This window comes from Copadichromis virginalis, linkage group LG17, assembly GCF_057382275.1.
Source record: "Copadichromis virginalis isolate Kocher_CV1m ecotype Utaka linkage group LG17, C_Virginalis_male_GT1.1, whole genome shotgun sequence".
Taxonomy (NCBI): Eukaryota; Metazoa; Chordata; class Actinopteri; order Cichliformes; family Cichlidae; genus Copadichromis; species Copadichromis virginalis.
Window position 1 is genome coordinate 4,931,767 of NC_140634.1, and position 15,519 is coordinate 4,947,285.

The following is a 15,519-nucleotide window of genomic DNA, read 5'->3' on the forward strand; positions in this document are numbered from 1 at the left end:
AGTCAAGCAGGGAGAGCCGGAGGAAAGAGGAGGGGGTGGTACGATCCTCCAGGGAGAGCGTAAAGTTCTCAGTTTGGGCTGTGCGCCTTAACGCACAGACGGCGGAGCCTGATCGGGTTCTCGGTGAGGTGAGAGAGCTTGGCTGAGCTTTACTTCCACGGTGACTTTCACTCGCACCGTACACTACACACGAAAGTCCCCCTCTTCCTCTCTGTGTGTGACGCTCTCCGAAGCATCAGGTGAGCGTGCCGGCGCATTTATCGGACTGCACAGGTATGCTAATTAATCCCAAGGTTTCCCCACCCTCTGTGGCTGTGAGGCCACCAATCAGGGCGGGTGAAAAAAGTTTGCGCAAGGGTGAGAGTGTGCGTGTGTGTGTGTGTGTGTGTGTGTGCAAAGCACACATACACACACACAAAAACGTGTTCAAGGGATGAGAAGGAAATACTTCTTAATCAATTATGTAAAAAAAAAAAAACAGTGGCTCGTACACAAAAACTGTTTGTCTTAGAAAGTGAATCATAGCAATTATCAGAAGGTTTCTAAAGTCATAAAACAAAGCGCCTCATAGAAGCAACAAATCAATCAGGTCAAACAATCACGAAACAGTGATCCAATGATGACGATCAAATAAAACAAACAAGAACGCAGCAAGAGGACAAAACATTATTCTGTTATAATTATACAATTATTCTAAGTAATCGGCCTGTCTGTCTGTTTGTCAGCAGTCTATTGTCCACAGTTGTTGAGATATCATTTTCAAACTTTGAGTGACGGTAGATACCAACAATAGCTCGAGCTGATTTAATTTAGCTGAAACATCAAGGTCACACCAAATGTGAAAACCAGTAGAAACGTTTTTTATAGATCATCTTCAAACTTCACAGCAATATACTGGCCTTGTGCGACATGAGTGCCCAGGCTGAAGAAGCATTTGACCTTGACCTTCATGTTAATGGCCAAGATCAAAGTTGACCTTGAAGAAAAAATTCAGGGAACCATATCGCGTAATATGTCATACAAAAGGCCATCAAGACAGCTGCACAACACTTGTGCAGAGAAGTGACACAGTGTATTTGATTAGATCTTTTCAATATGACATCACAAAAAAATCACACATTGCATTAATATCTTAAAATATCAAGTTTTTAGAGCTTATAGAAGCCAAAGATTTCAGAAAGTTCTGCTCAAGTCATATGGTTAAAGATAATAGCATACAAGGTCAAAGGTCAGTGTCACACAAATTAGGGAAAAAATCTGTGGCTCATATATTAGTATGAATTAGTCATCGGGGGACATAAGCAACAGGCTAATGTCATGTTGTATTAAAAGCATCATAAAGCATCAAAGTGTTAGCATAGCTCTTGACCTTCTGTGGAAATGTCACTGTTGTTCTTTAAAGTTTCAAAATGCAAAGTTGGGAGTTTTGCTTTGAAATTGTTTTTGGACAGTGGGTGTGCATAGTCCTAACTTTTGGAACTGCAACATAAATGAGGGGTTAATGGAGAAAAATGTATTTATATAGGTTTAAACTATGTTATTCTGTATGTAACAGAAATCCCTACCACACCAGCAGGTATAAAAACATAACACAGGAGGCCAGTATGGAAACCATTGACGTGTGGCCGCATTCATACACTGCCATCTAGAGGATTCACAGAGTTAATGGCATCAAGTGAAGTTTCTAAACAGCTTTCCTCCACCAGACTCCTGCTGGCCCTGACAATGATGTTAGTGTTTAGCCTATTGCTAATCCAGGTAGAGAAAAACTATATATATGTTTTTTATTTTTGCTGAAAATTTTGACTCTGTTGGGATTAATACAACCTTTATCTTTAAACAGTTATCAAAAGGTAACTGTTATTGTATCTTCTAATATATGAAGAAATAATGAAATGTAATTCATAAAGTAACTTCTATTATAGACAGATAATAACAGTTTAATTTTTTTTAGTTCTTTGCAACAGTAAAAACAATATTTCTATGAATGTTAAGAATTTAGTACTAAGGGTTCCCAAATCATTTTTCTCTTTTAACAGAAAGGATTTTTAAATCTCTGTTTTAGTAACGCTACAGAGAACAAAAGCTTTTTCTCAGTGAATATGTTTAATCCCAACATGGCAGTTTTCCATCCATTTTCAGTCCTTTAGTATTTTTCTAAGACTGACGCTGTTATTAAGGGTGCTGATGTTTATTAATAGCCTTCGAAAATGTCATGATTTTGTTGAAATCATCCTATTGTTAGGAATATGATCTTAAAACAACAGAAATTGTCTTTGTGGATCCATCTCCATTGCTTGCACCAAACAGTTCACATCTGTGATTTATTGTCATATATATATATATCTTATTGTAGAGTCTAGAGCACGCTGTCGATATTGAAAGTTTTGCCCTGCTGTTGTTTCAATCACATCTTTCTAATAGAATCCAATTTATTCATGTAAACAGGAGTCTTCTTCACACAAAAAGGTTCATTATGTAGTTCCACAGGGCTCCATGTTAGAACCAGTTCTGTTTACATTATGCACGCTTCCCTTAGGCAGTATCATTCAGAGGCATAGCATACATTTTCATGGGTATGTTGATGATACCCAACTCTAGCTATCCATGAAGTCAGATAACACACACCAATTATTTAAACTGCAGGAATGTCTTAAAGACATAAAGACCTGGATGGCCTCTAATTTCCTGCTTCTAAATTCAGATAAAACTGAGGTAAGTGTATTTGGCCCTGAAAATGTTAGAACAATGGTATCTAACTAGATTCCAGTTCTGGGTGGCATTACCTTGGCCTCCAGTAACACTGAGGAACCTTGGAGTCATTTCTGACCAGGATATGTCCTTCAATGCACATTAAACAAATATGTAAGACTGCTTACTTGCATTGACACAATATCTCTAAAATTAGAAACATCCTGTCTCAGAGTGATGCTGATCACTCAGAGTGATTACTTCTAGGCTACACTATTATAATTCTTTATGATCAGACTATCCTAGAATATAAATATAAATAAAATATATAAATAAAATAGATTTGAATTAAAATTAAAATTATCCTCATAACAAATCATTCAACAGAAAATATGATAGTAAGGAAACAGTTGCACATCAACAGGCTTTGTATACTCTGAGACCTCTCAGTTGTTCACACCTGCTGCATGTTTATATCACTTTACTTATTAGATATAATAAAGTTTTATGCGGAGCTTCTCTGAAATCCTGCTTATCCAGAGAAGGGGAGCTGTCCACCCTTCTGTGGTGCTGAAGGCTGCTCATTAGCAGCAGTTTGCTTTCAACACATCATTAGTTCGAGGCATGATCAGTACACAACTGTGCTGACTACATGTTAAATGTTGTGTTTCTATGTATTTATGATAAAATAATAGAATGTTTAAAAAGTAAAGAATATTTCTAATTAAAATAGGAGTAGAGACAGTATATGAAATGTTTAAAATGGATTTAAAAAAATAGGAGGTCTGGTTGAATTTGAATTCATTAAAAAAAAGCCAGGGGCAATTTTAAAAAAAACTGGAAAACTTCTTCTATGCTGAAAAACCAACTGGTGGACCATCTCACCGCTAATTAGTTTAATTAGTAACATGACTGGGTTTCAGAAGTAACGGTAAAGGAGAAGGGTTCAGGGAATCCACAGAAATCTCTGTACACTCTTCAGTGCAAGAGAAAATTGTAGCATGCAAAGAAAATATACATATGTACACAAGATCCAGAAACAATGCTATCTTCTCTGGGCCTGAGCTCATTTTAGGATGAAGTGAAGATAGAAGTGAAGATTACATGAACACAGGTTTCCACCCAGATGTCTTTTTGATGTCAAAGACATTCTACACATTCGGCATCAGCACAGATTTGTGGTTTTTTTAAAAAAAAGGTCAAGTGCTACACTAGTCCTTAACTAGTAAGCCACTTAAAGCAAGACATTTTATCAAAAACAAATGCAACACATAAGACTCCAGCATGTAGAATATCTTAAGTAGTAGCGAGGGAATGAGAAGATTAACAAAAGGTGAGGTTATCGCAGGATCAATGGGCAGGAAGCGCGGAGATATCTTGCCCTTGAAACACAAAGGTGTGGTCAAATACTGTTCACCTGCTGTAGATATTTGTTTTTAGGTCTGCCACTTCTTCCTTTGTCATCCATTTGTCCAGTTTCCCCAGATATCTTCAAGGACACGCTGCAAAACATGCTGAAATATGTCAGTAGTGCTTTGTGATTAACGTTTTTGGTGTAAAAATACTATTTTATGCCAGTGAAACTGTCATCTTTGGCATTTTTCATAGATTTTGCTAAAGATATGGGAACAAGTTGATTTCTGTGATAGGCTACAAGTAACAAGCAGCCCAAAGATATCATTTAAAATTGGTTCTCTGTTATGTGTATGGTTCATACCTTGGGTCGCATGCTTGAATGCTTGAATGTTTTGGTGTTTAGTGGTTTAACAAGAATTTTAAAAAAAATTCTTATGATAATGGTCAGATACAAGGACTGGACTGAAAGAAACTCCAAAGAAAATCTTTTAAAAGTTCAGAAAACTGGAAAACTATAGCTCAAGAGCACTTTAAACATTACAAAAAAGCCTGGAGGATATCAAGAAATGAGGGGTAGCTCAAGACTTTCGTATAGCACTGAAGAAGAAGTAGAAAAACACTGCTTCATAATCTCTAACAAGCATAGAGGTAGTGTTTAAGTGACACACCCGTGTCCAATGTTTAATGAGGGAGGCATCAGCTTTAAAAGTAAATTATATACACTTTAAAAAAAATGTAAAAAAGTTCTACATTTAAAACGTTGTGTTTGTACTGTTTTCAGCAAAATATAGGTTTCAATTCTTTGCCAATTGTCGCTTTGTGCTCTCTGATTTCCACCGTTGAACTGCATTAACCTCTGATTGCTACAAGATGGTGCTGTATACCTCCCCAAGGTATGTTTTTGGAGCATTTGGCATGGTTTGTTTTATAGATGGCACTCTTATAGATACACATCCACTGTAAAATAAAAGGTAAACAGAAATGGAATCTAGATTAAGGCTGAACATTTTAATTAATTTATTATTAGAAACAGTTGATATTATATTATGATAATCGAAACTGAGAGCCAAATCCACCTCAGTTCACATGAAATAGTTTGTAGTTTTCACTCAATTCTTTTAAAACGATAAACGTAGTTTTAAAGACATTTATATCAATTTGTGCTCCTATTCATTTTTTATAAATTAAAATGCCTCACTGTCATTAACTCTTCTTAAAACAGCAGCGTCTAATCACTTTTTGTACCAGTTATTACTGGACTCTTACTGCACCCTGCGGTGTAGATCAGACAGGAGTTCAGACACTCTACAGGACTCCAGTCCCCCAGCCTCTCGACGTGTCACTGCAAGTTCACATGTTTATCTGACTGCTTATTTTTAATCTGCCACTGTTACTTCCCTCCCAAATTAACGTCAACGCTGTGGGGAGTCACCCAAAGCTCAGATCTTCACTTAAATCCTCATCCTACAGATTAGGAAGTGGTTAAGTGTTCCAATCCTGAGAACTAAATTGAGTGTCCAGGTGTGGAAACCAGAGAAGAATCAAAGTGGAAGCATTAACTTTTAACTTCTGATTACAGTGTACATTTAATCATTACATTACATTTAATCTCAGTGTTTTCTCCTCCCTCGTGTATCATGTTTGTCTTTCCCTTCTATTTTACACTCCTTTGGTCTTCAGATGCTGTGATGGTGCAGTTTCCCCCACAGAGATCAATGACTTCTCATCTCATGTGTCACAGTTACCTCAGTGATGGCAAAGCAGAATTTTCAGGCTACACTCCAGCTCTCAACAAGTCAATCAACCAGTGTGGGCAGTACATTTTCCCCCCATTAAATATTAATAAAAAATAACAAATAAAACTAAAAGCACTTCTGTTTAGTCCAAACAAATAAGCCCAATCTTGTGTCACACACGACAATACTTCAGTAACCGCTCAAGGAACCTCTTGTGGGAACTTATTCCCCAGCTGGGCCACAGTTTCTGAACAGTCTATGATTTGAACCAGCAGCTTTGCCCTTCAAATCCCCTCTGTCGTGTTTGACTGCTTCCTTCCTCTGGGGTCAAATGTGGTTTGTCTCAGCAGGAACAGATGCTTCAAGATACAACTGGTTCTCATCAGAAAAAAAAAAAAAGAAACTAAAACAAGAAACACATCATTAATGCCGTAGAAAGATGAATCCAATCAGGGCAGATCTTTTTTTAATCTACAGTTTCCCACTGTGCTGCAGTAAGACCCTGTAAGCTGTTTATCGCTGGGTATGATGATGTTGTGTCTGCGTTATATGCAGTGCAGATAGACTGAAAGTAATGAGGCAGCTTCATTTGGAAGCAGACAGGTCTAGAGCAATATATATATATATACAATATCATTCTTAATCATAACAAAATCAGTATAAAATATGAACAAAGCCTTTGGTGACATAGATCCACAATCTTGCAACAGTTGGCGACACCTGACTCCTAATCTTATTGCAAGAGTGTTTACAATCTGTCTAAGCTAGGAACCAAATAAAAGACACGAGTCAGGCAGTCTGAGCAATAAGACTTTTTTTCATCTTCAATTAGATTTAATGTCAAAGAAAAGGCACTGAGTAATACTTTAGAGAAGTGATGTCTAAAAAAAATGTTAAACATAAGGAACTGAAGAGCACAGAGGACAGGAATGCAAACAGACATCAGACAGGGAGACGGGACCATAAACAGACAGGGAACTAATAGGGAACGAATGAATAGGAAAACAAAAAGAAGGCAGGCGGTGAATCATAAAGGAGGCAACAACAAAAAACAAAACACACATGCAGGAAGTAAAAACACAATAAGATGCGTGAGCAAATTACTTGTCAAAATAAAACAGGAAGTAAGGAAAAGAGAGGGAATAACTCACACAAAAAAATATGAAGACAAGAAATGAGGGAGAGAAGTCAGAAGGAAACATACTAGGAAACTAGCATGGATTGAGAAAACAGCAGTCAAATATAGCAAACAAAGACCCTCTGTTTTCTATTCACGGCATCCCAGCTTCACTTTCCCATACCAATGGTGAAAGCACATAAGCATGCTGGCCAATATACAAAACTTTCAGTGCTGCAAAGGATGATTTTGGCTTCTTGAGGTCAGCTGAAAAAAATGTTCAGTATAGGAGCTGATAGCAGCTAAACTTTGAGAAAATAGTGCCTGCTTTTATATCCCTACATCAAATTTGTACCTGGATTTCATTTTTTGAAATGAAAACAGAAAATGAAAAAATCTGATCGGTCGGTCTGGTTTCAATGAAAATGGAAGAAAAACAGTCACAACAAAATGACATAACTGCAGGAAAACCTAAATGATAGTATAAGGTCAAATATAGTGTGTAAACAGTGTCTGTCACTTTCAGGAAGGTCCGCTTCCTTTCCGGGTGCTGCTTTATTGTAGGTTTTTATGAATACTCTGCAAATATTAAAATTTACTTCTCTCTTGAGATCTTTTAGCTCTAGTTTGGTCTCCACCTTCTTCCACCTTGGAAGAATTTGAGGCTCATTATCTGTTAAATCCTTTGATAAGACCACAAACACCACAAACAAGTTCCAAGACTCAGATTATCTGAGGTGACGCTAAGCTAAACTAAGCTAAGCTAAGGCAACCAGTGGTTATAGTTCTGTGGTTATACAGGGTGGGCCATTTATATGGATACACCGTAATAAAATGGGAATGGTTGGTGATATTAAAGTCCTGTTTGTGGCACGTTAGTATATGTGAGGGGGCAAACTCCTCAAGATGGGTGGTGACCATGGTGGCCATTTAGAAGTCGGCCATCTTGGATACAACTTTTGTTTTTTCAATAGGCAGAGGGCCATGTGACACATCAAACTTATTGGTAATGTCACAAGAAAAACAATGGTGTGCTTGGTTTCAATGTAACTTTATTCTTTCATGAGTTATTTACAAGTTTCTGACCGCTTATAAAATGTGTTCAATGTGCTGCCCATTGTGTGGAATTGTCAATGCAACCCTCTTCTCCCACTCTTCACACACTGATTGTCATGGTCCTGGGTCCTTTTGACCCAGGGTTTTGTGTTTTCTATTAGTGTGATTTTTGGTTCTGTTCTTCCTCTGTTTAGTGTTTACTCTGTTCTGCCCGTGTGTTCCTCTATCTAGTCCGCGTTTCTTAGTCTGTGTCCTTGCATGTGTAAGTTCCTGTTTTATTGTGAAGGTCTGCGTCTTAGTGTTTTCAGTTCGCCTCCCTAGTCTCGTCACGTTAATCCCTCCCAGCTGTGTCCCCCACCTGTGTGTAATCTCCCTGTGTTCTCTGTTGTTTAAGTTCTAGTTTTTCCCATTTTAGAGTATTTTCAGTTCTGTTTCTCGCCACCCCTGCTTTGTGTTGTACTCCACCCCTTTAGTTATTAAAGCTCGCTCACAACTACGCAGTCTGCATCTTGGGTCCGTTTATATTTTCACACGGCCTGCCTCGGCACCCCGTGACACTGATAGCAACACCGCAGGAGAAAGGCCAGCACAGGGATCCAGTATCCGTAGTTTCAGGTGCTGCACATCTCGTATCTTGACACCATAGACAATTGCCTTCAGATAACCCCAAAGATAAAAGTCTAAGGGGGTCAGATCGGGAGACCTTGGGGGCCATTCAACTGGCCCACAACAACCAATCCACTTTCCAGGAAACTGTTCATCTAGGAATGCTCGGACCTGGCACCCATAATGTGGTGGTGCACCATCTTGCTGGAAAAACTCAGGGAACGTGCCAGCTTCAGTGCATAAAGAGGGAAACACATCATCATGTAGTAATTTCAAATATCCAGTGGCCTTGAGATTTCCATTGATGAAGAATGGACCCACTATCATTGTACCCCATATACCACACCAAACCATCACTTTTGTTGTTCCAACAGTCTTGGAGGGATCCATCCAATGTGGGTTAGTGTCAGACCAATACTGGTGGTTTTGTTTGTTAACTTCACCATTCACATAAAAGTTTGCCTCATCACTGAACAAAATCTTCTGCGTGAACTGAGGGTCCTGTTCCAATTTTTGTTTTCATTGAGATCCTCCGAAGGGATGTTCGACTAATGTCAGTCTCCAGTGACATGCGGCGAGTGCTACACTGTGGGCTCTTGCTGAATGAAGCTAGGACAGCCACTGATGTTTCTTCATTAGTGACAGTTTTCTTGCGTCCACATTTTGGCAAATTCAACACTGAACCAGCTTCACGAAACTTAGCAAGCAGTTTGCTAACTGTAGCATGGGAGATGGGTGGTCTCGTTGGGTGTCTTGCATTGAGATCTGCTGCAATAACCCAGTTACTGTGTTCACCAGATATCAACACAATTTTGATCCGCTCACGTGTTAACCTCTTCGACATGTCAATGGCTGTGAACAAAGAGAAACTTGTAAATAACTCATGAAAGAATAAAGTTATGTTGAAACCAAGCACACCATTGTTTTTCTTGTGACATTACCAATAAGTTTGATGTGTCACATGGCCCTCTTCCTGTTGAAAAAAAAAGTTGTATCCAAGATGGCCGACGTCTAAATGGCCACCACCCATCTTGAGGAGTTTGCCCCCTCACATATACTAATGTGCCACAAACAGGACTTTAATATCACCAACCATTCCCATGTTATTACGGTGTATCCATATAAATGGCCCACCCTGTAGTTTTGTGTAAGCACCCCTGACATTCAAAGCAGGCATTAATAATTTAAACCTTGGGTGCTAATTCAATTTCAACACTATATAGTAATTCGCCTCCTGTACTGTTGTCATGAACTGAGACATTAGCTATAGCCACCCTTAAAAACCTTTTTTTCTGCTTTTTAACCTGCTTTTGGAGAGTCCTACATTTGAAGAGCTTTAGCTTCATTTTTTAGCACTTTAAATGTAGATTTTAATCATTTTGAGTTTCTGCAATCTACAATGTGTTTGTTTTTGTACAAGCAGCTGGGTATACTAATCTGCTCCTTTCATTGGAAATAATGAGCTGAATGAATTCACTCGTGGGTGCTGCCAGCATACACTGTTTGAAAGTTAGAACTTTTTTGCAGTCTAATCTTTAACAGTATTATCAGAAGCTGTGACAATTAAGACAAACTTTACATATGAAGGCTTTAATATTAAGTTTAAAAAATACAAAAACCGTTAAAAAAAAGACTCAAACAAGAAACAGTGTTGCACATTAGATCTGAATGATTCGATTAACATGGAGTAATATGTGTAATTCAAACCACTAAGTCCTTTATTAAACAGAAAGAGTCAAGTCCAAATCTAACTGTTACTTTTGGTTCGAAATCTATTTTAATGCGTGGCCATAAAACCAAAACAATGAGCAAAAATGCTCTGCACTGTGGGAGAAAGCTGCAAAATTGGGTGGCTCTTAAGATGATGTCATAACATTCCCACATAAAGCTATTTGACATTTAAATTCAAAATAAAATATAAACTATCAGACGCTGACGTTTTTATAAATATATATCCATGTGATGCAGTGACAGAATACATAAGAATGTATACAACTGCTTGAACATAACAGCTACAGACAGACAGAAATGAAAACACACAGAGAAACACGAAAACGTGAGTGTTCTGTTTCTCTATTATATAACAGTATTTAATGTGCTCTAAGATGTCGCATTAGGGATTAGGCTGATAGTGACTGTGCTGCAGATTGTCTCCGCCTCAGTGTATACGCACACAGACAGACTTCTAATGTTTAATATTCCTCATACTAACCACACTGTACATGCAGGCAGCTTTATTATTCATCAGAGCAAAATGAGGCTTCTCTCTCTGGTTGATAAGCTGGAGTTTTTATGTTGTGATGTTCCACGCTCTCCCAGACATCAAAACTTAAGACTGATGTTCGCAAAAACTGGGAAATCTGGTGTTAATATTCTAGCTTTTTAAGAAAAACAGCCAGTGCGAGGAGGATGAATGCTTTAAAATTAGTATGCTGCTTTTTAGCTATTTCTATAGCTACTTTTTGGTTTGTTTGTTTTTGATTTTGATTTTGATTTAAATAAAAACTGTGATCACAAAACTCCCCAAAATTAGTTATTATGTACTAAATCAGAGAGTCAAACGCTGCTGTTCTGTCAAATGCCCTTGGTGTTGCAACTTATATACATAAACTGTCCTTTTGCATCAGTGCTTTTAGTGCATCAGTACCAATATTAGATCATGGCAGATTATCTTCCTCTTTTGAGGTGTGATATAGTTCACAGTTGGTGATACGGTGGCAGCAGAGTAAAGTCAGCCAGTAAAGTGTGGTTCTTTTGGAAGCCTTGTGTTTTTTGCATGTTTTTATCTAAGTTTTTCCATTCATTTTCACTCACACATTGGTAAGATTTTAATGCAAGGAATTACTTCCTTAGATTGTTGTTTGATTATAATAGTATAACTGTGCATGTTTAAAAATGCCAAGTTGTTTTTTTGTAATCTTCTATATGTGACAACGTAGCAGCAAGATCCTACTGATGACTCTGCTCCAATTTACTGCTCTCACTACTGAGACATAGCCAGGTGATGCCAAGGGATAGCTTGTGTCATGAGACACAGCTTTGACAAAACACCAGCATTTGACGCCCTGGGAATGAGAAAGAGCTGGGTAGTAACAGTGTCCTACCCTGTGTTTTATGGCAGATGGCAAACAGTGTTAACTTGCAATACCTCCAGCCACTGTGTTGGAGTGTTAAATAGTTACTGACACTGGATTATTTTTGACATTATTATATTTGTATGAAGGCACATTAAACTTTGTCATCAAAAATCCTAAACTGATTATTGTCTTAGTCAGTAGGCGAATAGTAGTGATTTTATTCAACCGTATCAAAGGTGTCACTGAATCTTACTATACCGCTGAAAGAAGACATGCCAATAAACATGTTTGGCTTAAAAGTGTGAACATGTCGTGAACATCTGTCACCTCCCCTTGCTATCCATGTCTGTCGCTTCTTAACCCAGCTGACTTTCAGTTTCCTCTTTGTGCTTTTCTCCTCTTTTTAAAGCAATCCAGCTGATTGCATTCAACATCCAACCTCCTCACTCACAGTGTAACATGCTGAGTAAATGCTGATAGTCTGTTCAGGCTGTTGGCATGAGATATACAGTGCTGTGAAAAAGTATTTGCCCCCCTTCCTGATTTCTTAGTTTTTTGTATATATATCACACTTGTTTCAGATCGTCAAACACATTTTAATATTAACCAAACTAAAATAACCAAACAAGTGATTGATTGATTGATTGATTGATTGAGTGATTGATTGATTGATTGATTGATTGATTGATTGATTGATTGATTGATTAGACAGCCTGGTGATTATTAGGTTTGGGTGTGGCTAGTACAATTGGACTCCTTTTACTCAAGCTGTGGTTAAGTTAAGTCGTGATTTAACATGGCAGTAAGTATTTTTTCACTTAGGGCCTGGCAGGTTTAAGCTTGTTTCCTGACATAAATTAGATAATTGTTTAAAAACTGCACATTGTATTTGTTTGGGTTATGAGTCACTTATATTAGAACATGTTTGATGTTCTGAAGCATTTAACTGTGAGCAAAACAAGAAATCAGGAGAGGGAATGCAAAGTACTGAAAAATACTTTCTCATTGCACTTATTATTGAATTTGTTAAGCATTAATGTGGTAATTATTTATAGATGTTCAAAAAACACAGCAAGGAGCACATTATACATAATCTGATCAAACTGTGCTTAAGTCAGTGAGAGTAGAAACCTGAGTGTGAACTTTTTAAACAAACCATACTTGTTTGGAAGGGTTTACATACTGCTTCACTGAATTTTGTCTTCTTTTTTGTTAAATAAATAATGAGCTGGCATGCTATGCAGTTTTGCTCGTAGTTTTATTTATGTAATTTTATGACTGGATGTTTTTCAAGTATTTTATTAGCCTGTTACTTAGCATATCAACATATCCTCATTGCACCAGTGCAGTTTATCAATGCATCTTGCAAGCTAGCAGAGGCTAGCTAGCATCCAGACGCGTTACTGTAATCCGATTACTTTTTTCAAGTAACGAGTAAAGTAAGGGATTACTATTGCAAAAACGGTAATTAGATTACCGTTACTTTCCCGTAGGAACGCTGCATTACTGCGTTACAAAAACCGTGATTTTTTTTGCGAGAAGGTCTCATGACAGTGACGTAAGCAAGTGCGTCGTTTGTGACAACAGCTGTGTGCAGATCAACAATATCCAGTGCAGGAGAGAGTATGAGTGTGCAGCGTTTAAAGCGTGGAAGTACTGACCTTACTAAAAACATTAGCATCCGTTGTGCGTGGGAAGGAAACTTCTTTTTAAAGCGAAAAACCCCCCTAAACTTCCAAGCAAGCACCGAGTGCGCAACGACGTAATGGGAAATTCACAGAGAAACTCGCGGATTCTTCAACTGACCGCTGCGGCACACCTGCACCAGGGTAAACCTCCGCCTACGCCACTCCTGCTTTACAGGTGAAAATAGAGCAAAAGGACCGCTAGTCTTTGACTTTATTTATTTTCTGCTGTGTTTTACTTGCATCTATTTGAAAGAGTGAGTGTAAACACAAAAATTTTTTTTGCTTGATGCATGAAGTGAAAAGATTAAAACTAATAAAACAAGTTTAAAAAAGAGACTTTTCCATTTGATTACATTTTGTATGATGGATTATGTAAAAAAAGTAGAATTGGGCTGAAAGATCTATCGCTTTATCACCTATTCAGGTTGTAAATCGTGTTTTTAAAAAGTAACTAAGTAATTAATTACTTTTGAAAATAAGTAATCAGTAAAGTAACGGGATTACTTTTTGGGGGGAGTAATCAGTAATTAGTTACTGATTACTTTTTTCAAGTAAGTTGACCAACACTGATACAGACAAAGGAACTTCTCAGTCCAAAAGGCCAACACGGTAGTGGCCAAAACGCTAATGTTGAAGCTTCAAAATATACAATCTAGGATCAGTGGGTGACTCCATCAGTTTTTTTTATTGTCTATGTTCTTAACTTGTAAAACTTAAGGGTTTTCCAGCTAGCAGTTAATTTTTGGTTCGGTGCTGAGCATGTGGTATATAGTGGGCTCCCAAGAGCTTTTCAAGCCTCAAAATTAGGTAAATGAAATGAGCTGTGTGTCTAAATACCACAACAGCCCCTTTTCCATTATTACCTACTTGAATCGACTCGCCATGGTTTGCCACGGTTTTCAGGGTTTATCATTAGGTCATAGTACCTGGTACTGTCATGGGTGTATACTAGAAGGGAAACTGGACGAGCAGCAAGGGATGATCACGGAAGCAGAAAGACAAAAAACCCGGTTAAAATAGTTAAATAAAAATAAATACACTTTATTTACAGCATAAAAATACCCTGACCAGGGAAGAGAATTTTTTTTAAAACATAAAACTCAGCACAATAAAAGTCCAAAAGGTCCTCAGTCAGTGAGCTAAAGTCCCAAGGGTCCCAATCAGGCTCTGCAACACTTCTTGGCCGTTAAGGGTCCGCCGAGTCCACCAGTGGGAGCCAGGCTGACAGCGTCCTCCGTCGTCTCCTCGCCATTCCACACCACCTTCCACCCGCGAGGGCAAAGCTCCAAACTCTGCCTGCCACTGCTCCGTGCCTTTAGTGTTTAGCTGCCATCAACTGGACCCTCTCTCTTCTCCTGCTGTCGCGCCCTTCCGCCAATTGCCACCCCACGGCTCTCACTGCCTTTGCCAGCTATGTTTCCCTTTTCCGACCAACAACAAGGGAGGCCTGATTGATTGCCGTCCTCTATGCCCTCCAGGTGTATCTAATTAGTTAGGGAAAGCAGGGGGGGAGGAGTCTCTCCAGAAGAAGTCCCAATAAATACAGTAAAAGCATGCAAAAAAAGAAAAATACTCTTATCATCAAACACAATAAAGCATGCAACAACCAGTAAAGAAAAATCCTTCTGCCCTAGATGGCAGTACCAGGTACTAAGATAGTACCTGCTCAGCCAGAGTTCCTAGCAGGTACTAACATGTGACGTTCTCAGACTGCATGCCACAGACTGACTGGTCAGTAGTTTCACTCGATTGTGAGAGCATCTCATTCAGGAAAATCAAAACCGCCTGGTATATCTTTGCCATGAAGTCCACTTTTGTTGTATCGTTCATTAATTACATCGTGGGATGCTAGGACGTTTCTATGACAATGACCACGCACATTAGGAGGTACTCGATTGTAATGGAAAACCAGTCGATCCGAGTAGCTAATATTGGAAAAGGGGCTTAAGGCGCTCCTTATAGCTAAGGGGAAACTACAATGAGAGCTCAGTGTCCCTTCCTATGAAAAACCTCTTTAATGTTACACATAAAGTATTTGTTTTTGCTTTTATTGACATTTATTTGAAAAGAGACCATGTACATTATTAACACAAATGCCCCCCATTGGATGCATTGTACCAGAGTTAGCTTAAAGCTAACTCTGCTTTAAGAGTTAGCTTAAAGCTAACTCTGCCATCCCTTGGTGGGTTACA

The 15,519-nt window shown here is 38.4% G+C and overlaps 1 protein-coding gene across 2 annotated transcripts in view; it reads left to right on the plus strand.

The window, feature by feature from the left end:
- The first annotated feature begins 176 nt into the window (after positions 1-176).
- Positions 177-15,519, plus strand: part of LOC146688837 (uncharacterized) — a 38,705-nt gene continuing 23,362 nt past the window's right edge. Inside the window, exon 1 of one of the 2 annotated variants that reach the window (XM_085437761.1) lies at positions 177-239. The gene's annotated coding sequence lies outside the window, so the exon portion shown is untranslated. The remainder of the gene's footprint in view (positions 240-15,519) is intronic. The other variant, XM_085437762.1, reaches the window with a different exon arrangement.